At 41.5% G+C, this 19,190-nt stretch overlaps 1 protein-coding gene across 7 annotated transcripts in view; it reads right to left on the reverse strand.

The window, feature by feature from the left end:
* GALNT9 (polypeptide N-acetylgalactosaminyltransferase 9) overlaps nucleotides 1–19,190 on the reverse strand; it is a 313,510-nt gene continuing 294,320 nt past the window's right edge. For all 7 annotated transcript variants that reach the window (XM_080373517.1, XM_080373516.1, XM_080373515.1 and 4 more), the window contains one exon: nucleotides 1–19,190. This exon is cut by the window's right edge and continues 27,093 nt beyond it. The gene's annotated coding sequence lies outside the window, so the exon portion shown is untranslated.

Genomic DNA, 19,190 nt, shown 5'->3' on the forward strand with positions numbered 1-19,190 from the left:
AAGCTGGCAATTGCCACATCCACAAGTAATTCCCACGGGTTCTTGTTGTTAATGCACTGTGACCTTGTTGCTGGTATGTACTAGCTGCTGTGCAACAGGCAAAGGTCCAGCCTGTGCTCTGTGTTCCCCTGCGTGGTAGGCAGGTATCTAAGTACGGTCGCTGCCTTACCATACACGGCACAAGAGCCCCCAGTGTCTGCTGCAGGCTTCCACAACCCTGTCTGGGGCCTGCACATTCTGATGGCTTGCACTAAAGCGAAGCTGTGAACCCTGGTGATGAGGTCTCTTCCCTCCCTTCCCCCAGGCACTTTTATAGACTCTTGTCCAACTGAAAGGTCACAGGAGAGGAAAGGTTGATGGGCTTCTTTCTTGCAGGACTGGATACAATCCAGACCCAAGCATCTGTTGGAGATCTCGCTACTGCTCTTCTCGTGACAGATTTGGCTGGTAAACCTGGTAACAGCTGCATGAGCTATGCTTGTGATCCATACAATTAATTTGCAACTGGCAAACCTGTCATTGTTCATCACTAGATGACAGCAATGCACTTCTGTGCGTGCCTTGAACTGTTACTGAGGGCATGACTCCAAGCAGCCTTGTGTGGTTCTGTGGCCTGTTTTCCTGCTGTAATTACAGTTACAGCGGAAAATGATGGGAAGAGGATGCACTTGGGAAGATAGCCGTGTGGATGAGGTGCCACAGTCCCAAAGGGAGATAAGACACCAGTCCAGGAAAATACAAATTAAAAATAGTGGTGGGGCTCAGGATTTACTCCAAAGGAAAGAGTGAAATACTAGCTCTCATTACCACAGGGAGCACGCTCAGAGGAACTTAAGCTAACTGCACACCCACAGCGTAAGTGCTGATGCTGTTGCAATATACAGCAGGGACCTGAAAAGAGAAGCTTCTAACCATGTGATGCCATATCTCTAATTACCCAAATACACATGCTGGGCTGCAGGAAAAGGGTACCACAGGTGGTCTGAAGCCTGTGGTAGCAATTCCTGCCTCAGGACTCTTGCCTTCCCCTGCTGCACCTGGATGCAGCCGTGAACAGCAGTTGCGCTGGCAAGGCCATTGAGTGATTGCACTGCGAACAAGTTGGTCAGGAAACTCAGCTGGCCTTGGACCAGTTGGGGACACGTCCATCACTTTGCCGGGTAGCCCAGTCTGACACTCCCAGGCTATTATTCTAACATCACCATGAGGGCTGGGAACAGCAAATAGCAGAAGCGAGGTTGCAGAAAGCAGCGGTATTTTAACATCATGTCCCACAGCAAGCAACCTGACCAATTCATATTTCCTCAAGAGGTTAAAATTTAAACTAAAGGGTGGATGCAACTGACCTCATAGATGGAGATGGAGGAGGAGAGGAAACAAATACAAAACCCCTAGCAAATCAAACAGGCTGGAAGGCTGACCAACTCTCAGCCAAACACTACTTCAACTGGAGCAACTATCATTTAATCCTCCAATTTCCATATGAAGGCAGTCTATAAATTTAGCTGCTTAAATACATATGCATACCCACATTCACATAAATCCTTGTGTGAGAACAAGGAACAGGAATATCTGCAGCTTCAGTGATTCCTTGCCCTGCGGGCAAGAGAATAATTTCTTGTTATTTATATCTATGTCAAGCCATTTATTTACACACAGTTTTTTCATGCTGCCCTTTTCCCCCCCTCACCTGATATTTTGTCTTTGCTGCATAGTTTTTCATTTATGATAATTATTTTAATTCTGAAGTTAGCTTTGGGATAGACACTCTTACAGAATATAAATGAAGCCCTTGACCATTTGAGGTCATTAGAGACTCCATGACAAGAAAATTATTTGTGAACAATAACTTAGTTCTCTCTAACCTACAAGGAATAAGCGTAGCCTTTGTAAGACCAAAAAATACTGCAAAACCCACCCAAACCACACAACTCCCCACCTCACCCACAGGTCTAAGAGCACAGAGAAAGGTTCAGCTGAGAAAAAGACTTGTGTTTGCATTGCAATACCAGGTTCTTTGGGTTATCCACTTGCAGGTGTCAGGGAACCATGCCTTGTTTCTCCCTCACTGTAGTGTAATAATCTGTGGCTATTTCCCTCTGGAATGGGATCATCAACTAACAAGTTGGTTATTTTGTTCTTGTAGAAACCATCAGCCAGAGGTGCTCATCCTACATAAAATACCTTTATAGATCCCCCATTCTTACAAGAACCAAATCTTCTGAAAAAGAGTTTATAATGGAAGCTGCCAGTTCAGACATTCACCTTCATGACAATTACACTTAGAAAAGTCACTTTTTCAGAAAAGAGGAGAGTAGAGAAAGTGAAAAATGTACAAGTTCAGCATGGCAGCCATACCCTGCACACTGAGGCTAGTAATATTAATTTAAAGGGTTTTTTTTTTTTTTTGTTCTCAGTCATTAATCCTGAAGTCCATAGCAACTTCTCGGAGTGCCCTGCAGTTTGTTGGAAGGTCCCAGGGCGCCCAGTCTGACTTTCCACTAGGCAAGACCTGTATGTTCAGCTGTTGGAAGGCACAGTGGAAAACAACATTGGGCTGTTCAAGGAGCTGTACTTCCTACACATTTTTGGGCATTAATTGTCTAGCTAAATGAAAGATAGCTGGGCTAGTTTCTACAACAAAAGTAGAATGGGTTACGAAAAGTTGAATCCTTGATTATTATCTTTCTTATTGCAAAGCAATGAAAATTATTTTAGACCTTGCTCCACAGAAAATTAACTTCATTCTGGAATAGCCCGAACCCTCTTCCAAACTAATCAGTTCTTCACAAAGTGAACCCAGATGGCTCTGAAAGTCCATTCGTAACCTGAGTGTCTTTCTTCTGGTTTTATATTTGCACACAACTTGTATTGTTTTATTCATCAGTGCAGTGCAGCGTGTGGCCCAGAAGCCCTATACGAACTTGCAGAGCTCCTCCCTGCTTCTTGTACACCTCCATTCTCCCTCCCACTGCAGACTTCCCTGCCCTGTGTTCACTTTTCTCCCCACCAGCATCTAAATTTGCTCCTTACTCCACCTTCTGGTCCGTAGGAAATCTCTTTTCCAGCAAGCATGACACTCATTCCCACAGCCCATTCAGTACCTGGTATCTTGGAAATTGAAGTTTCTTAAAAAAACATGAGAGAATGTCATTGTGCTTAAAGGACACTAATGATCGGTAGGGGACTGACTGCTCCCTATAATGAAAGGGAAAGCAGAACAGGCTTCAACTTTTGCAGCTCTTTAGGGAAGTGTTGTTGTTTTCCCTCTTTAAATAAATTTTGAAAAGACGACAGGTGAACTCTAACTGCAACTCCCTCTGAAGGCAATAAAGCATCTGATGGAATTTCTGCACATCTGTGAGTGAATTGATATGGATTAATCAACATATATCATCATCTACATGGAAAGTATTCAAGCCTCCCTTGGACTGCTTTGCAAGAACATCCTCTTGACATTATTTTGATATTTGTATCTTGGCCTTTATTTGTTTCTTATCTTTTGGGGTGATGGATGAAGGTTAGAAAAACAAAGCTCAAGCGAAGAATTGGAAAACACTTGCCCTAACCTTGCACACCGTACATAAGTGTTGGTAGAATCAGGTTCATTTTCTCCATCGATTTTCATTCATGTGACAGTATGGGAGAACTGTCTGGCACTTTTTTGACATTTTCTGTCTCCACTCCCCTAAATGGAAAATGTGGAAAACTGACATTTTTCAGAGCAAAGGTTTTCTTTACCATAAAAGTCTCCAGTTAGAACTTTGTAATTATTAGGAAACTCATTTTAGCATACAAGGGAAATTTAGAAAGACACGATTTCACATTAGTTTTGACAATATGAAAATGCAAAACAGAGATACTTTGAAATGGTCGAAATCAATAAAACAGAGCTTTCTAAACTTCATTGGATCGGGAATGAAGTTCAGCAAACATCAGGTTTTGATCTGTAAGCCTAAAGAAATATTGGAACTACAGAGGAAGTAGTGCTTGTCTCAACACAAACATGATTTGATTAAATTATAGGGTATACTAGGAGATATCAGTGTTGATATCTTCAGTACTCTCAACAGATTTTCATTAAGATTTTGGTTTTAACAGCATCTTCCGATGAGTTTTGAGACAGTCCTGCAAGTTTTGGAGGACTTGCTTGAAAGAACAGAAGCGTGTTCTTTGGTGTATCGCATGAACTGTCCTGTGTCAAACAGGACAGATTTCAGCCATCTTTCTCCAAAATTCAGTTTTGTCAAAGAAACTGCTAAACTAAAACATTCAATTTAAAGCATAATATAATACCAAGTCTTCAAATTCAAATCTAAATTTATACAAAGCCAGTTTATACATGATTTCGTTTTGTGCCAACATTGTTCTCTAGCTCAAATAGGTATTTCTCTCTTACATTTGGAATTCCTTTTTCTAGGAGAATCTTCTGCATCTTAAAACTACTTTTCAGTCTACTTGCCTCAACAAATAGGCCTATTCATTGGCTTCTCATCCGAAACATTCCTAATTCTGAATGTGTTTCAAATGCCAGATCAAATCTCTCCAAATAAACCTACTCGTAAATCTTTGTAGGTAAACATCTGTCATGCACCTAAGTAAACTGAAGGGAAAAGATGACTCATGGCCAGTCAGTTACTTGCTTTACTCTATTTCTCTTTGCTGGTTCATGTCCCTGGTTGCCTACAGCTTGGCAGAGGCAGAAAGCACATTTGTAGCAGCCGGCTCTGGCTGCATTTGGAGAGGTTTGCTAACACGACCTTTTTATGCCTGCATGAGGACACAGAACAAAGCCAAAAGGGAGATGTTGTTGAGACTAGTGGCATTTGATGAAGTACTTCTCTCTGTGAATGTAGGACACATTCAGAAACAAGGATATGCCAGTGAGACAAATGCACAAGTCCAAATCCAGCAGTGATTAGAGCACCTAAAAAACCTAGTCAAGATGTTTAATACTGTACAGACCAGCAGCCAACCCCTAACAGAGCTCGGAGTTTAATTTCTGCAGTCCATGCGCTGCTGCAAGGGCTGCAGGTACCAAAGCAGCTGGTACTACCAGTGCTGGAGAGAAGCCACTGCATGCAGTAAATAGATTCAGGTTTTACATACCTTCCTCAGCTAATTCTCACATGTACTTCTCTGTATAAATCAATAGGATGTTTAGGAATGACTTGCTCGTGGCAGGAGTTTATTAATACCACATAACAGAAAAGAAGAAATAAAGGGGCACTAGGGAATCTTACAGGCCACCAGAAACATGCTGCTCCATCTTAGGGGCTTGCTTCCATTATACTGATAAATTATGTCTCTATGGCTTGTCAGCTACAGGATAAAACAGGGCATCTTTATTAGCAACAATGTACTCTAATTGGAATTTTAAAAGAAATTACTCGCTTAAGAGCTCACTCAACACTACTAGGAATATGCATTACTTTCTGTTATAGAATGGAAGGAAGTGTTTTAGTACTAACAAGCCTATTTTGACTAAATTTATCTCCGTATCCTGACAGTGTAATGTTGATTTAGCACTATGCTTGTCAGTTATCCTAGAATGGTAATTCTGTCTTCCAGCTGGGGAATAAAGCTTTAATAAAAATATTTATGGAACATATGATTTTTTCTTAACGATGCCCAAGTTGGGCAGACTCAACTTACAGTAGCTAAGCAAAATGCTACCCAAAACAATTACAATCAATTCTTTTCAATCTATCAGCAGTTAGACTTGAAACATTAACAACTGACAAACTGGGAACACTTAGAGCAAAGTCACTGAAATTAAACCAGCACAAGTGAAAACATGTACTATTCAGAAATCTGAAAGTACTACCCTGCCACTGCTTGGACTGTGCATCCTTAATACCTTATGCTGCTTTGGTCATGTCTTTTTGACTCGTACTCAAGAAGTCACTGCTTGACAATTCCAAGAAACAAGAAAGTGACATTTAAAAGTGCGGTCAGGGGAAATAAAGATTCAGCAAAGAGACCATTCATCTTTCACAAATGAGCAGGTGGAGGAACCAATGCAGAATTACAAAACCAGACAAAGGAAGAACCAACTAAGCAAACAAAGAACATATGGTCTAGAGATGCCACTGCACCATCTGCCTCAGAAATGGCAGGCTTGGGAGTAAATCCACCTATTGAGCAGCGGCCGGACAGCTCCTCATCCCATACAGAATGCTGCTCTCAAACAAGACATTCTAGGAAGAACTATCCTTGTTTACTAAAAAATGCTTATGTTCCAGCTTTTGGCTGCTCCCATCTCAAGCCTTGCCATCTTGCTTCCATCCAAATCACACGTCACTCAAAACATAACTGGCAGTCCTAAATCAGGAACAACTTGCCGTGCCAGCTAAGGCAACCTTTGCAGCTGGCTGACACTCAGACAGGGCTGTAAGATTCACAGAAGTGTCAACTGAAAAAAAATAATCGGTTTCATCAGCAGTAATGGGTTTACTTAACTTAAATTAAGGTTTATATTTATCCAGGAAACAGCAAAGAAAATGCTGTTCCCCCAGGGCTGAAGCTATTTCAGAGGTAGATTATCTCTAACTTTCTCCATAGGAAAAGCTAAAGATGATAGCCAAGCCCAATTCCACAATCCTATTTTGTGAAGTGTAAATACTCATCAAAAGGTTTTGGGGAAGAACAGCATTTTCTTGACAGCTGTTCAACCAAGGACTATTGTTTATCTCTAGGAATGACCAACCCATTGTTGCAGTGTCAGCTTTTATTTGAGGAATATACCACAGCACATCAATGCAGATATGCAGGCAAGCAAACTATTCTGTCTGACAACTGTCATCTTCAGTTATTCTTTCCTTACCTGCCTCAGTCTTCTTGTCTTAAGCTGTTTTAATGAATTATCAAATTCCCCCTGGGATCTCAGCATCCTGTAAGAGTCCCCAGCAAGGGGATTCTGGCCCCTCTCAAGTAGATCTGTGACCTGGTGCAATCAGTATGCAATAGCACAGTAGCAGTGGGAAAGACAAAAAGGAGTAGAAGAAGACGTGCGCAAATGTAGCCCAGAGACCCAGAGATGTCCATTTGTAAGCTGCACTGCTGTAAGTTAAAAATGGTATTTAAAATTACTCTTCATTTTTTTCCTCAGCTTTTGCCTCCAGCAGCAAGTTCAGCATAACCTCACCCAGGGCCGTTCAGAGGGGTAGCAGTGGTTCCAGCGGCACTCTTCCTTCTTCTAAAACCATACGAAGACTAAGCTCTGATGCAATGGGAGCACACACGGACTAGAAGCAGAGACCAGGCAGCTAGTATAGCACGGAGCTGAGCTCAGAAATTCCTGTGAATAACTCACTGGGAGCTGAAATAACATCAATCTATTTTCAACCACCTAGAAATCAATCAATAGATTTGTACTATTGGCAGGGAAGATTCAGTCCACCTTCTTCTGAAAGAGCTGCTGATTTGGAGAAGAGCAATTTTTCATGTTTTGAGGAGAAAATTTTGTTTGAGTGTAAGTCTGAAGCTTTATCTCTGAGAAAATAGATCAGCCTGATATTCAGCTCAGTGCCTGCCACGCAGACAAGCACACGCTTCTTCTGTACTGAGGTCACTTGCTCCTAGCAGCTTTGAAGGGTCTCCAGAGCAAGGCAGTTCAGGTCTGAGTTCTGCCAGCTGATGCAGCTCATGTGCATCTTGCGTTGCAACCTGAAGCACACAGACTCGGAGGAAGCAGAGTGCTTGTGCCCGAAGAATTTTAAGTACCCTTAGAGTTATTACAGGTATGGAAAGCTTGCTACATAAACATCCTCCAATGCCAGTGGGAGGACCATGATATACTCAACTGTCTTGAATCCCAGAAAACAGGAAATTGCAATCTTTTAAGCAGAATTTAATTCTCTTCCCTTCACACCAGTATTACCTATTCTGTTAAAGAACAGATTATTACTTTCTCAGTTTATTCGCATTCAGTCTTCATTATAATCCAATCAATAAATGACCCTCGTCCCCTTGAAATCAACTTTGCCAATAGTTTCAGTTGCATGGTCAATGCCTGTATTTCTTCAGCCTTTAACCCTTTGCTGTTAGTTACACCGTTTTAGCACACCAGATCACCTACCCATTGAAACCTTACACACATATCCCCAGAGGACCTCAGTTTTCCCTGGGAAAGATGACTTTGTAAGGGAGAAAATACTTTCTGATCTTCATACCTATAAAAGCAAGTAGATTCCATGAAAGAACTGCTCCATATGATTTTATTTCACGACTAAATCAGTTGGTAAATGAGTGGCTACTTATCAGATATGCAAAGTGTGCAGAAAACAAGTTTTCATGAACAAAAGTGAGGGAGGCAAGTGCTTCTCTTAAAGATTAAATATTAAAAAGCAAATAAAACAATTTTGACATGTCTAACTGCTGCTGTACTCTGGCTTGAGTATTAAATAGCTTAATTAGATGACTGTGGTAAGCATAATAGAATGACTAACCAGAAGACTCTCAATCAGCTGCTATTATTATTTATGCTTTTTTGCCCTAACTGCACAAGTAACAGGAGAAATAAATACTGCTATTGTCTTTCTATTATCTGTTCTGCTTTCAGAACAATTGTATTTTTCCCTCCTTCCTCTAAGATGTAACTTCATTTCTAATTACTGATTTGTATTCCATTTAATTCCCCTCCCCTTTTTTTCTAAGAATAGGAAATAGAACCCTATACTGTTTTGATTCTGCACAACCATCCTAACTGCACAAAGCTCCCACTCCATTCAGCATGTGCACATTTCCCAGGGCACAGCTGATACTTAATTCCTTCACAGGGTCTTCAGAATTTCCTTGTTAACATGCATTTTAAACAATATAGTTAATGTTAAACAGTGAGGTTGTCAGACAATGAAGGAAGTCAGCTTTTTGAGTATGCACACCCATGTGCCACAGTCCCTGCGGCAGGGCAGCAGTGTACCTGCAGGAACAGCCAGGCCCGGTAACCGCACCGCAGCACACCTGGGCACCAGCAGAGCAGCGTGGTAACACACCTATGCCACTTCCGAGGTCCAAAAATATTGCTTATGTCTGAGTATCACAGCACTGTGCCAGGGAACAACAGGAGTACAGAAAAAGCTCGGACTTTCAGTTGTGCTTCCTAGAGAGACAATAATAGCTCGAGCATGCAATTAAGCAAATTGGCAATTGTTTTAAACATCAACCATGACAGCATAGACAGATTTGGAGACTGTATACTAATTAAAGAGATGAAAAGCTTTTAAAGACTAATTCATATTTCCTATATTTTTGTATCTTGCCTTGGTTACTGTTGGGGTCTGCAGCGGGTCTGCAGATGAGTTAGTTGACTTCAAAGACTTAGTCGTGTACCTTTAAGACAGCCACAAACATGTCAGGTATGTGAACAGGATGTGAAGAATCAGAACATAGAACCGCAGCGTACAGGCACCTACAGCTACGGCAAATAGCAAGCAAGAAGGACACAAAAACCTACCAGGGTCTAACACCTGCACTGTCTAAGATGTATAAATAGTTTGTATAAACAATAGAGGCTATTTTGTCCGAACCCAGCCACGCAGACACAGTGTTTCTTTTAAGTCCGCCTCGACTTGTGTCACCACATATGGTGACCTTGACGTGCCTATATGATCCCAGTAAAGGGTATCAAAAAGAGATTCTGAGACTGTGCCGATGTAGACCCCGGTAAGGGGTGTCAGGAGCGATACTGAAACTGTGACCAGTGGGTTGCTGGGGAGGCGGAGCCTGGTGAAGCGGAGTAGCGCAGCAAGCAGCTGCAAGATCCCAGGAGAACATGACACCGGAAAGGTGAGCCACCAGGGACAACATGGGGAGTAAGTTATCTAAAGAAGATACCATCGTGCTATCAACGTGGAAATTAGTATTAAAGAAGTGTGGAATTACTTTACATGGGCTTCGGTTAAAAGATATATTATTGTGGACCAAAACACATGGAGTGGAAATGTCCCCTGCGACTGCTCCTAAATTGTCCCAGGTCCACACACTAAGATCAACACTGTCAGAAGCTCTGGAAAAAGGGGACAAAGAGGCGTCCGGGTTTTTGCCTACATGGGGACTGCTTAGACATGTTGTAGGGGGCTTCAAAAATCCACAAGACGCAAATGGGGGCTTGCAAAATCAGCAAAATGCGAGTGGAGATTTGCAGAGTCTGCAAGCTCCCACTTGCGACTTGTGAAGTCCACAAGAAGCAAGTGGGAGCTTAAAAAGTCAGCAAAATGCGAATGAGGGTACATTGTTCAAACCTCCCCTGTATCCCCCTCTAGAATACAGACAAGAGGATGAGGGGGTGGGGGAGGGGGAGAGTCTGTGTCCCTTACCAGACGCCACTCCCCAGTGCCCCGAATCCCCTAAATCTCTCCAACTGCATCGACTTATATTTGATACCGATTCTGAGGACGACAAGCAGAAGCCTCGGTGGACCGATCCCAGCCCCCCTGACTCCCCCCAGCCTGCACGACTTCCCCCCTCTGCTCCGGCCCTGCCTGGGCAGGGTGGAAATGCCAAAAACCTGGATTCGGGTCCAGCTACGACAATGTTATCAGCCACAGGCAACGAAGAAGGTGGGGGTGGTAAAAATCTAGTTTCCAGTGGTACAGTAATGACGCGCGACCCTCGCAGATTTTGGCAGACTTTAAGAGGCGAGGCATTAAAAGACGGGAACTGGAATTTAGTAGAACTGATAGGTGGACTGCTCCTTGATCTTCCTACTCCTTCCACCGATTCACCGCACGCATATCCTATTGTACTGGGAGATGCAGCTGCTGGTAGTCCTCACGTTCACACACCATTTGCTTGGAAAGTAGTACAGGACTTGCAAAAAACTGTTTCGCAGTACAGGGTGACTGTGTTCTGTCACACGGAAAAGCTGTCTATAATCTACTGTATTACAGTGTTGAAATGTATTTTACTGTTAAAAAAAAAAGGAATTGTAGAATTGTACAGAACAGAGACAGTGGGTTGTTTTGACATTGATAATGTGCAGTTTTAGCCTTGCTTTGAATGATGTGCAGCTGAGATCCTGCAGTAAAGAGTTAAATAACTTTAAGGGAGTAAGAGTAGAAACTAGGATGAGATGGAAGCGTGAACGAGTAGTTTTAACCTATCACCTTGTAAATAACAAAGTCTGCATAGCACGTGTATTTTTAGCTGGGGGTACACATTGGTGTGAGTCTATTAATAAAGTGGCACTAACTAAAAAAGGGGGGGGGGGGGAGGGGGGAATGAAGGGAATGGGCCCAGAAGCACGATTACAGAAAGCATGAAGGTGTCTTAGTACGCATGAAAGACCCTCGTACCAGGCATTGGTCGGGACCGCATGAATTGTTAACTTGGGGGAGAGGTTATGCTTGTGTTTCTACAGATGAAGGTCTGCGATGGATGCCTGCTCACTGTGTACAGCCTGAGCTTAGCGTGCTGGATCGTCGGAGCGCTGCTGCCGCCAGTCAACCCAACAACTAATGTGTGGCCTCCTTACTGAACCAGTCCTTGTTTGGCGTGCCCTTCCTTGAAACTGACTTGCAGACATTGTTGCAAAGAAGTGAATGTACGCAGGGAATGAAGAATCTTACTGAAAGTCTTGATATTTTCGATAATTGATTACCTCTGTATAATGTTAATCCAAAAGAAGTCAATATTGTTTGCACTTTGAATGTCGATACCTTGTTTGTTAGGCAGTTAAGAATGTGAGTCAAATTTGCCACCATTATATACAAAACAGAGCAACTATTGGTTTTTGTTGTTGGCTCAAGAACATGGCTGTGAGGATTTTGATGTTATGTGCTGCATGCATTTTAGGTGCCCCATTGCATCAGCATGTTACCAAAGTCTGAGAAAATGTCAGCCATTTTGGCATCAATTCACTCAATTGGCAGTATTGTTTGTTTGCCGTCATGTTTGCAAGGGCCCTGCAGAACATGACAAACCTGGTACTAGCTGTTCAAAAAACAAAAAGGGGGAATTGTTGGGGTCTGCAGATGAGTTAGTTGACCTCAAAGACTTAGCTGTGTACCTTTAAGACAGCCACAAATTGTCAGGTATGTGAACAGGATGTGAAGAATCAGAACATAGAACCGCAGCGTACGGGCACCTACAGCTACGGCAAATAGCAAGCAAGAAGGACACAAAAACCTACCAGGGTCCGACACCTGCACTGTCTAAGATGTATAAATAGTTTGTATAAACAATAAAGGCCATTTTGTCCGAACCCAGCCACGCAGACATAGTGTTTCTTTTAAGTCCGCCTCAACTTGCGTCACCACAGGTTACCAGAAAGTTGTAGTTACTCTGCTCTGAGTGCCACCTTTCAATGTTTATTTGTATACACACACACACTGCCCACTGCTTCTTGTGCTTAAGTCTAGAGGAGTGAGTACCCTCTGCCTCTACTGATTGCCTTTTTCGAGCTAGGAAAACCCAACTATAAATTGACTTATTCTGTTTTAAGGCAATTATGCTTTGCAGTTACCACAGGCAGCGACATTTAATCACCTACTTGAATTTATTCATTTTCATTGAGACAGCTGCACCTCCATCATGCTGTAACTGATGTGGCCCAGGAAGTCATTTGCTCTAAACAGGGGTAAATATCCTTGGCATTTGTAAGGCAGTTATCACCATCGGGTGCTTTCATTGAAATCACAGGGCAAACTGCTCATTACAACTGCGTTTCATATCAAGCTTAATTTCCAATATGGTGTAAATTCAACATACCATGTTGGACCATAGAACAATACATTTACCTGCCTAGTTTCAAGGTTCATCTTCATTAGAACTTGTTTTCCACTGTTAGCTACAATAAATCAGGTCTACCAAAAACAGGCTCCAGTAGCAGCAGGTTTCCATTCTTTGTTTCAACCCATCTCTACCTGCTTCATCATTGTCCTTGAGGGAGAACATATGTTTTTTCACAGATCGTGCTAATGCTTGCTTAAATACAGCTGTCTTTACTGCTCCCCAAAACATATTGTGTCTGATTTTTCAGCAACTTTTTACAACTGTTCCTAGACTCCTTGCCATTCCCTTTGCAGATCCCAAGCAACTTCCCTCCCACTCCCCACCACCACTAACTGACAAGGAATTACCATCCTACTCCCACTGCCTAGAGATGGAGCTGCAGTATGAGACCATTATCAAGTTACCATTATTCTCAGTCATGCTACGCTACAGTCACAGTAGTGCGTGGTATCACCATTAGCATCACACTGGTTATTACTGAGGAAAGCGTGACGATAATGAGCAAAGGGACAGATACTAAGACTTGCCTCAACACGCACTTCTCAGTGTAAGAGTTTCAAACCTCTTCTAGCCTTGAATAGGGACTTTCGCCTACAGACACAGTGCAGAAAGGGCAGCCAAGTGACCTCAGCCTGCTTCCCTTCCAAACTGCGCTGAGCTCCAGCAGCTTGCCTTTTACCCTGGGAAGCAATGTCTTACAAGATGCCAGTGGTGCCAGCAGCATGCCTCAAGGACAGTGCCCACAATTCCAATTTGCAGAGATAGTGATATCACAGAAATGAAAAGAAATGCCACGGATTAGCTTCAGAGACCAAAACTAACCTAGCTTTGCATAACAGGGAACAGCCAAACAGCTCTCCCATAAACCACAACCTTCAGCTGGAAGATAATAACAAAGAGTAAGAGACAGCAACTTCCTAAATCATTCTAGCTCCATCAGCATGAGGTTGTGGTTTTAATTTTATTTATTTTTTAAATCTGCCTACAGTTCAGACTATGTGCATGACGAAACAATACTTTTGGGACACTGGTGCTAAGGTCACAGTGAAACATCCACTGCAGAACAGGCTGCGGTACTTGAAGATATCAAGTCCTTCCATTCCAGTTCAATTTTTTTGCATTGACAAGGATGAAAACGATGGTGGTTTATCAGCCTAGCGCAGCTGCAGAAACAAACCCCGTGGCTGACACTCACATGTGGTAACAAACTTAAGCAATTGTTTTCTGTTTGTAATTGCTTCTCTTTCCTTACTATAAAATACTGATGCTTTCCCCGATTTCTACCATTTCACCATAAAGCATGAAAGACATGTGAAACCAAAAGACACACCATGGTCTAAGAGGGCAACCCCATGCAACACTAGGAAAACCCACTGGCTGTTTTCCTGCTCCTGTGCAGGAAAACGGGAGCTGTGACACTCCAAGCTTATGGCACCTGGCTCAGCTCTCATGAGCCTGCGAGTGGAGCACAAATAGCAGGTCAGGCTCTAATTTACCCTCTTCAGTAACAGTTGTCTGGGCTTCATTGACTCACTTCACCTTTCTGCTTACCCCACACTGTAGGCAGAATGGGGCTAAACAATAGGGACCTAACAGCTGTACGCAGGCAGCCTCCTGAAACAAGTCTAAGCCTATGCTATTATTGCAAACGCATCAGAAAAATTTCTCGTACAAATCTAGGTACTTTACGAGCACTTGCCCCACTGTAGGTATTGAGGCTGGTTCAGAGCCTCATTCCTCTAATGGTTATGCCCCCTGCGCTGCCCCCCCCCCCCATTTGCTGTACCTTATTAACAGAAGCACTGGGAATTAATAAATCCCAGTGCCTCCACCACACCGATCTTTACTATATTACAGATGTGCTAAAATAACAGAAGAAAGTATTTAACAACCAATATCCCACATTTCTGGGAGATGCTTAACACCCACTTCCCAACATCCCACTTTACAAGTTGCTGGTACTTTAGAGTAAGGTCATGGCACTTACATCTTCAGAAAATTCCCAGCTTAGACATATAAGAATAGGTTTGAGATATGTTTCATTCTTATATAGGATAAAATAGAGTGTACACTCAAGGAATTGTTGGTTAGGGCATTCTGGGTTAAGCCAACACATATGCATTGTCAAGACAGAAATTATATTTTAACTGCAAAGCGAAAGCAACTCACAAAAGGATAATTCTAATGATCGGAGATTGCAAAGGTAACAGTTTTGGAATCAATCAATCGCATTGACAGCAGAACTATTTAAAAAACATATAGCTCATAGCAGAGTTGATAAATAGCACCTCATTAGCAGAAAATCAAGGAGGCAGAGGTTAGTGAGAGTTAGAGCCCAGCCAGATTTGTAATAATGTTTTAAAATTAAACCCTTCATTTAGAATATCCAGACAAAGTAGAAGCTGAGTTTTACAGCCCCTGTACATTTGTTACCCTAATCAGGTATCAGCCATCATTTTTCTCTCCAGTATACCACAAAAGGAAAGATTTCTCCTCTCTCCCTTTCATATGCATACAACTGTCTGGTGTTTTTGGGCAAAAGCTTTAATTGTTGGTACGTGGGAAGCATAACAATGGGAGGATTTGCACATCTGATGTTTCTTAAACAGGAAACAAGCCCTGTAATCCAGTTAGTTGCCTTTGATGGCAACCTTAATTTCTAACCTTGGGTAAAACACTTTCAAGTAAGACACTTTGTGCTCTGAGCTCCCACTGTGCCTGGTATTTATTTGTCACTGTCAAAAAATGCCAGAAATGAACATATTTTAACCCTGAAACTTAAAAAGTAAGGGTATAAATGCAACTAATAACTGCAGAAGCATTCATGATCCCATTTCAAGCTTCTATGAGATTAGTCGCTGTAGACTTAGTACAGACAAGTATAATTGAGCAATCGTATGACGGGGATTTTTGTTAGGGAAGAGTCTGTTATGAATTGAGACACCCAAGAAAGAGCAGAAGCAAGCTAAGAAGATTGAGTCATCCCAGCAAGGGAGCAAAAAAGCACCACGTCATCTCACATCAGCGGCTCACCTCTGCCAGTCAGCCAACTGGCAGACTGGCAAGCTCATGCTCTAGAGCCTCAAATTATTTTATCCAAGCCACTTAGCAGAAACTTACAACATGTAGCTGTAAGAATATAAAGGAAGGAAGATGTTAAGCCATTGTCTCCTTCTAACAAGAAAACTCAACTGACTTATCTCAAAAATAGTGAAAGCAATTTCTGCTTAACTCCTTTAGAAATTCAGATCTGACTCCTCTTAGTTACACCAACCTGCAGGCAAGCTTTTCTGAAGCCTGTAAGGTAGTGAAAATGAGAGACTAGACAGACAACAGATACTGGGATCTACAAAGCTTCGTGCTACTTTTTTCTGAAGGGCTCCACACAGCAATGATCACATACAACACTCAACACATCAAAGAGTACCCTATAACCAGACATAAGTTTTAAAGCATACTACAGTGCGCAAATACCATGTACCTCCCACCCCGGTATCTTAATTTCAACTTGAGGCTTTGAATTCATGCTAGAGGTTACCTATTACTTTGATTCGAATGAAGCAGTAGGAGCATCTGTACTTTGTTATTACCATGTAAAATAATCCTTAGCCTTCCATCAAGCTTGTTTTATCATAAGACTTAGTGATCCTTAGAGAATGAATCAGCTCTTTCTCCCCCCACCCCTCACGTATCTATAGCTAGATACCCCGCAGCCAAACACACCTGATTAGTATTTGGTGCAGAATTAGGTCCTAACAACATGAATCCTGAAACCAAACCAATAAAAAGTAAAACAAACAAAGCAAAAGACTAAGCAAAACAAATATAAGAGAAAAAAGTAGTTACTGCCCTTACAAATGCATTTATCAGTACAACTTTGGCTATATTAGGACTATAATTTACCCCTCTCAGTAGCTGACAAAAGTCCCTCAAAAGCAGTCAGCAACTTTCAATATTTTCATTCGAAGATGTACTTCATATTACATTATTCTACTTGTGAGACAAAGAAAGGAGAGCTCTTAAGTACAACAAGAACTGAAAAAAATCAAATTACCTTTCTCTGTAATTTCAGAAGACTTCTTTAAGCTCTTAGTCCTAAAACCACGCAGCAGCAAAAGTGCAGCTCCTCCCTCACCTCTTTTTGTACGGCTAAGGGCACCTGTTGGCCAAATGCTAATTGCAGTTGATTAGCCATCAATTATGAGAAGCTACATTTTCACCTGTTTCAGATCAAAATCCCTGGCACTTGCAGCTTGTCCAATCACCTTGTTCTAACAAGCAATGAAGTTGACCTGTTGGAAGTTAACTCCTGCCTGCCTGACTTTTTAGATTCATGACACAGTGTTTGCTATGTGCAGCCGTTGACTCATCTGCATACAGCTTCTCTAGTAAATTCTTCCTGGTTAGTGTTTTAGAAGTGAAATAAACATATTTTTGAAGCGGCACACAGGCTTGCTACCATATTCTGTTAAAATATAAGTAGAAGTAGTTGTTCTAATTAAAATGCCTTCATATTGAGGACAATTCCTCTTTGTAGGCAAGTTCTTCCCTCCTTTTAAACCATTACAAAGGAGTTAACAGATTGCATACTTTGATAAGGACACTTATTTTCCTTCTCAGATATTTAGCAATTCTTGTCTACAGTTCACTTGTTTGCACTTTTTTAAAACTGCAGTGGAAGCTGGCCTGCTGCTATGATCTGTATCTTTTCTGCATTCTCTTTCTTCTTGTCTGATTTTTTTTTTTAAGTAAAAAAAGAAAATGAAATTGCATTTACTTTTATGAAGTCATCCAAGTTTTTAATTTTCAACCTTCACAACAACAACAAAATAAAATTAGCTCAATTATGAAGATAAATTAACTGTAAGTGAATAATGTTGATATCATAGGTACCTGATTTGCAATGCTTTACTCATTGAAGAACTATAAGCCAGTCAATTTGCATTAGAATGGTTAAGTACTTCAATTATGGAATTACTATTGGGTGATTAAAGACTGAGAACAAATAACAAATAAGTCTGAGTTCATTTTATTTATTTACTAGCTAGTAGCTACATGACTTACCAAGATTGTCAGTTTAATTACATTTGTCCCTATGGGAATTTATCTGGTGTTGCTAAAAGCAACCGTTTATGTAAAGTCACTAAGGAATGACCTTGCATTTCTAGGAATGTTCTGGGATGGGGAAGGGAGACCTTTTACAAGCTCTTTCATTGAGACAAAAATCTCTCATGAAGCCAGGTTGTAGAACCAAGAGGAAATATCCCCACACTCTCACTTGGGATTTTTATAAATAAATTAATTGAAACTGGATGAAACACAGAACAAAATAAAACCTGAACCATGAATCTGTGGCTGGTTTCTCGCTCAACATGTGATTACAAGTGAGGAACTGATGCCTTGTTCATGTGCAAAGATTTAGATCAAAGTGAAAAGTCTTCAGGCAACTACTTCATGCTCTCTCTGTTGCAAACCTGCCTTAGTCAATAAGTATTTAGTGAGGCATGATTACAGGTCCCTCTTTGGCAAAAGAGAATTTCCTTGAGGTCAGATACTCAGCATTGCGACTAAGCAACTCATGCTCCTTTAGGCTCTTCCCAGGCCCTGAACATTACTCAACTGTGCTCGCTCTAGGAGAAATGTAAGTTGGAAGCTACTATATTCTAGATTCAAAAGGCCAAACTGTAAAAATCTCTTTATTTATTGAGCTCATCCTTTTGTCATTTGTTCCTTTTGGCACTCCAGTGTGATTGTTCATGAAAACCACAGTTCTGCAAAGTGTTATTAAATCTGGTTAATGGACAACAACTTGCATTGAATGTGCATGTACGGTATGTGCACATGCAAAAATCCTCCAATGCGGCTAAGTTATTGTTCAAATCTTGGCTTACAGTTGTTCTTTTTGGCATGGTGGAGACCACTTGGCAATGGTTAGGAAGCTGTAGCGTTTTGATCTCTAATTATAACTCTGCCATAATTGCATTACTGGGCTGCTAACTCCTCCCTCACCCCATCTCTTTGACTGACTGTCATTACATCTCTTAGAGATTTTAACAGTTTTTTGGGGCGGCTGCCTTTCTATAAATGCTCTGTACAGCACAAGCTATGATGGGCCTGAACTGTTTAGGCACACAACAGACCAAATAATAAAAAAGCAGAATAATTTATAACAGTAATTATTAGCATGCAGTTGTGTCCCTGGGATAAAACATGGGACAGTGTATATGTACATTTAAACCTGGCATTCACAGTATTTTCCACCAAAAGATACTGGCAATTTAAATATTTCTGGACATTTGCTTTTACTCTACCAATCACATTTCTAATTTCTCCCCGGCTCTTCCAAGAAAATTATTTAACATGCAGTGCAGATCTTCCATGTAAAAAAGACCAGCATTTTTAATTACAATCATTTCACAGGATCAAATAGCAATAAGGTTCCCATAAATGTTCAG

This window comes from Falco punctatus (genome assembly GCF_963210335.1).
Source record: "Falco punctatus genome assembly, chromosome: 1".
NCBI lineage: Eukaryota > Metazoa > Chordata > Aves > Falconiformes > Falconidae > Falco > Falco punctatus.